The following is a 6,210-nucleotide window of genomic DNA, read 5'->3' as shown; positions in this document are numbered from 1 at the left end:
TTCACGAATAACAATGAGATACGCTTATAACCATTTCTACGCATTACCGTCCAAATAGACATAGAGCGACAATGTCGCGCGTGACGAAAAATAGCTCAAAATTTCACTCGGTGTAGATCAAAGTAGCTCATTTGACTCAGGCTCGTGTCTGTGCTCCATCGGATGCGATTTTATCGGAAGGCCTGTCAAAATTTTATATGAGATTTGACAGATAACGTCGGACGTGCGATTTCGTCGTACGACGGAATCAAAAAAATTTGATTTCGTCGGACGCCGCATCCGATTTTAACTGTCAAACTAAATGTGTGGTGTTTTGTAGGAACAATCTCAACTTAATTTTTCATAATCGTTTTATTATTAAAATCATCCCAATAATCGCAATATTATACGAAAAAGCGTTTGACAGCACGTGCGATAAAATCGCATGCGATGGAGCACAGACACGTGCCTCAGTCAACCAACTTGTTTTTTATTTGAAAACACACAAATATAGGTTAAAATGTGTTCAAATCTATTTTTTGCGTTTGGCATTAATCTGGCTTGTAAAAAAAACTAGATAATTCGATTATTTAGGATGAAGCAAAATTGTCGCGCGCGTCGTTTTCGCTGTATGTCTATTTGGACGGTTACCCAAAATACAAAACTTAACTTATTCCCAAAGTAATACGGACGTCACACGAAGCGTAAACTTTGGCGTAAACTGAATTTCAGCCATACAACCCTGAAATCTTTTGACAGGAAGTTTACGCTCTCCCATACAAATCAAGCGTAAACTTTTTGAGTTTACGCCTCGTGTGACGTCCGTATAGGGTAACTGAACCAGTTTTCGGCAGGCTAGTGCAGCAGTTTCACAAAAATTGCTCACACATCAATATTTTTCATTATTTTTCTTGAAAGTGTTGTTATTCTGGTTGATAAACTATCATAGTATGTTACAATATTTTTTATTTGCCGGTTCAAAGCCCTTTTTCATAAATATTCGTGAAAATGCAAACATTGATTTTGCTCCTATTTTCGGCAGTTTGTTCCTATTTTCGGCAGGCTGTGTTCCTATTTTTGGCAGCGCGAATACGGGTCAGAAAATGTTTGTATCAATGTGAATATGTACAAAAAAATGTTTAAAGCAATTTAACACTCTTACTTTCGTAAGATTGGTGTTAAAAAGCACTTTAATTATTAATTTTATGTTGCTTATTTTGGCCCGTTTTGACAGCCATTTTGATGCGACGTTTAAACAGAGCAGCCATTGACAGTTTGATGGTTATAGCGTACGGTGCGAACTGGCTTACAAATATTTATTTTTCTCTTAAGTAAGTGCATTTTTTGTCGTAAAATTGGTGATATTTGGTATAAGAAAGGTCATATTATGTGTCGACATACGCATTGTAGTGTTCTGATCAATTTTAAAAGGAATATTCAGCCAAATTCAAAGTGTGTTATTGTTCCGAGTTTCGGCAGGAGCCCACAACATTAAGCTGTCAAAAATGAACATTTACTGTGTACCTATTTTCGGCAGCATTTAAAGTGAAAAATAACCTGTTTATCGTGATTTTATAATTCCGAACAAGTTAGAATAAATTAAATAAGCATAAAATCTTTAATATACACCACTTTTTGATTGTTTTACTGTTCTGATTCTCTTAATCACAAAACCTGCCGAACGATTGGCTGACAGCAAAGCTGCCGAAAAAAAGCACAATTTATTTGATATTTTGAAAAATACGTAATGAAATGATGTGAAACTTCGTATGTGAATATCAAATAAGTACACTTCCACTACAAAATTGTATTTTGTGAAATTTTTTTATTTTTTTGTGCAGAATTTCACGTTTTTAGCTACCCTGCCGAAAATAGGTACACTGCCGAAAACTGGTACAGTTACCCTAAATGTATTTTGAGAGATTCTTTTAATTTACGACTGAAAAAATCGAGCAGTTTGTGAGCTCGAATATGCTCGTAATATATTGAAGTTGTTTAGAGCAAATTGACATTTCTGAAATTTGACATTGGACGAATACTGTTGCACGCAACAATGTTGCTCAGAAATATATCGCCAGTGTTGCTAGAAATAATAGGATCGAAAAATGTGTAACGTTAAAAAGAACGACCGTCTCCTTCTCCGAGTTTATTATTTATCATCCATTAGCGAAATACAGCGTAACGCGTTGACATTATTATAAACAGGTGTCCCCCAGATACGCAGTTTATCTTATTCTTGGATACGAAGTTACAGGGCTTTTGAAATGTGTGGCCATTTACGATTTTAGTCAACTTTTTTGTATGGAGTTTGACAGTTGGGGGCTGAAATCATGTAAGGCAGGGGTCTAAGGCCCGTGTCTGTGCTCCATCGGATGCGACTTTATCGGAAGGCCTGTCAAAATTTTATATGGGATTTGACAGATAACGTCGGACGTGCGATTTCGTCGTGCGACGCAAAGTGGGTAGAAAGGAGGTGTCGTCATGTAGAACAATTGGGCATCGAGGCTTTAGAAAAAAGCACAAAACCAGGATCGACGGCAGTTGTCAAATGGGACGAATGTTGCTGGTATTTGGATAGGATAAATGTATTGTTTTCGTTTAATTAACATTTTTTTAGCAATAAAAAATTGTATTTTGCATCCACACTCCATAAATCGACATTTTACACGTTATAATGCAGCTGCTGCCTGTAAACAAAAATCGACGGCTGTTGTCAAACTGAATCTCAAAATGGCAACATGCCAAACGCTAAGAAGACACCTCCTCTATATTCCACCTTGGTACGACGGAATCAAAATTTTTTGATTTCGTCGGACGCCGCATCCGATTTTATCTGTCAAACTAAATGTGTGGTGTTTTGTAGGAACAATCTCAAATTAATTTTTCACAATCGTTATATTATTCAAATCATCCAAATAATCGCAATATTATACGAAAAAGCGTTTGACAGCACGTGCGATAAAATCGCATGCGATGAAGCACAGACACGGGCCTAATGTTGTTGCGCGCTACATTTTTGCTGATAAAAGTATGGATTTTGACAGCTAGCGTAACTACATGTGCTTTGTTTGTTTGTGTGCGCATTGAAACCAGTTTAATTTTTGTCTGGAAGATTATATATTAACCTTGGTCATGGTAATCGGGTGTATGAAATGACACAGCAGCAGTGTGCGTTTTATTGACATCACGGCCAAGCTACACGTACCGGACGACATCGGACGATGCCATAAAACCGTTAATGCCAACTGGCAAATCCCATACAAAATCGGCCCGCTGTGATCCGACACGGCCCGGCCCGACGTGAATCTCTTGTCTGCGGTCCTACGTTTTATGGCATCGTCCGATGTCGTCCGGTACGTGTAGCTTGGCAGTAAAAGCTAGAATTAGATTCGAGTACCTGCTCGAAAACACGGTTTTGTTTAGGCGGCGCTCTGGGACCAATCGAACGAAACAAACAAACACGACTCTGTTCGATAGGTGCTCTGTCAGCTGTTCGATGTCTTATAGACCTGTCATGATGCACTGCAATACGCCTTTCTTTTCGTCTCGAAAATGAAGCATTTTCATAGTTTAAATGAATATCCACCTACAGGGGGAAGATTCAACTCATAATTTACTAGTTATTCACATCTATACTAACATAAAAATCATTCAAATTTAATATTGAAAAATGTAAACAAACGTCCATGCCAAAACACATACAGTGCATACACATGGATTATGTACACACAATAGTTTAATACGTTTCAATCCTTTATATTTGATGTTATAATTGATTGAAAAGTTTGACACTAATTATTGATAGCTATTTTAAATATTTTGCACGCAATTTTAAGAAGAAAAAGAGACAAACTACGTAAACAAACTTAAAAATGTCCCAAATCGAGTTCTATCTACTGTAGCTGTGAAGCGTTTGACAGCCAAGGTACTCACAGCACAGGTGGGTATCGAACATCACAGACAGAATCAACTGACATGTTCGACTCGACGCTTGTCTTGTTTGTTTGTTTGTGTCTGACAGTGCACCACCATATGATTATATGGGTTTGTTCGTGTCGGATGTCATGTTCGATTGCTGCTAGAGCGCCGCCTTACATTTATCCCAAGGTGCATTAAATAGATTAGGTGGTGGAATCTGGAATCAAAGTGTATGTAGTCCAGGTGATCATGAGATCCAGCATTTTTTCATAACCCAATTTGAATATCACTTTTTGACAGAACGAGTGAAAACTTTTGCTCCAACGAGCTTTCTGGAGGCTTGACGAATACTCAAAACACTCTTAAAATCTTCATTCAGGAGCAGAAGCGATAAAAATCAGTCTTCTAAATTCATACACCTTGGGATAAGCCCACCTGTATATTATACTCAATTAGATAGCTGCTCAAAAACTGCTATACAATGCAAACAGCTGACAGGCTAAAACAAAGTGGGTATAGGGACTAGGTGGGCTTATAGGTTTGGCGGGAAGGCCACATTGAACGAACGAATGACATGAGGGGATTCGTTTGTGATACGTAGTTTTTCACCCACACTACGACACATCATTCAAAAAAGCCATTGGAATTCACACGCATACATCAACAAATGATCGAATCCCCTCCTGTTATTTCGTTTTCATTTTTCTACAGTACGGCTGTCAATTTGTTCGGGATAAGACCACCTGTATAATAAACCCACTTTGGGCTTAAGATTCAGGTGGGTCTATAGCGCTGCCAAAGGTTGTTGGTAAACAAGTGGTAGAATCCAAATACATCAAGGAGATGAGGTGGTAGTCTGTAGAGCCAAATTTTGTCAGTGTGTCCAGATTATTTTTGTGGTTTACTATAGGACCTCCAAAATTTTATCGATTGTTTTCGGTAAAAGCAAGGGCTGACCACAGATTAAGCTTTAACGACTGGTAAATCAAATATGCATGGAAAATAAAGATCCATAGCTTCACTGTTTTGCGCAATACATGGCGTATTCTAACTCATTATATTATTGCTGTCCTTTCATGCAAAAAATCTTGACAAGCCTTTTTTCGATTGCAAAATCGAATCAATGCGTGGCCACAGAGGTGACAAAATGTTTAAAAAAATTCAACTTTGTCAAAATTGCTTTTCAACTGCAAAAAAGAGCTTTTCTCGTGGCCACCCCAAAAGCATACACAAGAATGACAAAAAGCTCCAACATCTTAATATCATCGACATTTTGTTTAAGAAGTACTAGATAGGTACATAAATCAATTAGAATCATGCATTTTAGCATTATTACCATAGCAATGGGTCACAACTGTGCCAAATAGCTGTTTGTTTACGCTTTTTCACGAACGTCAAATTTTGTCAACTTTATTTTCTGGCTGCTCCAGGTTACAAACTTTTGACAAAAGCTCAAAAAGTGACAAAAGCTCACGTTTTGAAAAATTTGTCAGCATTTTGTCACTCTCATGCAAAGTGTTATAAATGACAAGGTGAAGTTGTTCAGAGCAAAATGACATTTCTCGACTTGACATTTCTCTTCCGGGGGCTCCGGTATAAAAATCGGGGAGGGCTGGTGCGGGGTAATGAAATTTGTATGCAGAGAGTGACAGATGTCCCCCACAATGTCGCCCAGCAAAAGCGATAAAAATCAATCTTCTAGATACATTATGCTTGCTCTCATGGCCTCTCGCCTAATGACAATATTTTCCTTCGTCTTTAAAGGCCTTATAATTCAAGCTACGGAGATATCGGAGAATTGCTGTAGTCTTTCCCCGAGTTACGCGAATTCGAGTACAATTTTCTAAATCAATTTTCAAATGAAAAATAATTTGCAATGTTTTTAAAAGTTTAAAAACACTTAAAAGGCAGAAATAGCTAAATATTCTAGATCAATTGCATCAAATAAGTAATAAATTATAAAAATGAACTAAATTCAATCAAAAATCATTTGATATCAAGAATATTTGGCTGTAATACGGATGTCACACGAAGTGTAATCTTTCGCGTAATCTGGATTTCAGGCATTCAACCCTATAATAATTTGACAGGAAGTTTACGCTCTCCCATACAAATCAAGCGTAAACCCAAGTGCCACAAATCCACTAAACGGCTTCTAAACGACTCAAGTTCTCTACCTAAACGGAATATAGAAAGACTTCGTTTAGCAGACGGCAAATGACTCATGCAATCTAAAAATAGCGAAAAAGCTGGTGGCGCTCTCTGTTGGTGGGATACCCCAACCAGTTGAGCTTCATCGCTTGGAGGATAGCT

This window comes from Anopheles arabiensis, chromosome X (assembly GCF_016920715.1).
Source record: "Anopheles arabiensis isolate DONGOLA chromosome X, AaraD3, whole genome shotgun sequence".
NCBI lineage: Eukaryota > Metazoa > Arthropoda > Insecta > Diptera > Culicidae > Anopheles > Anopheles arabiensis.
This window is presented reverse-complemented; position numbering follows the sequence as displayed.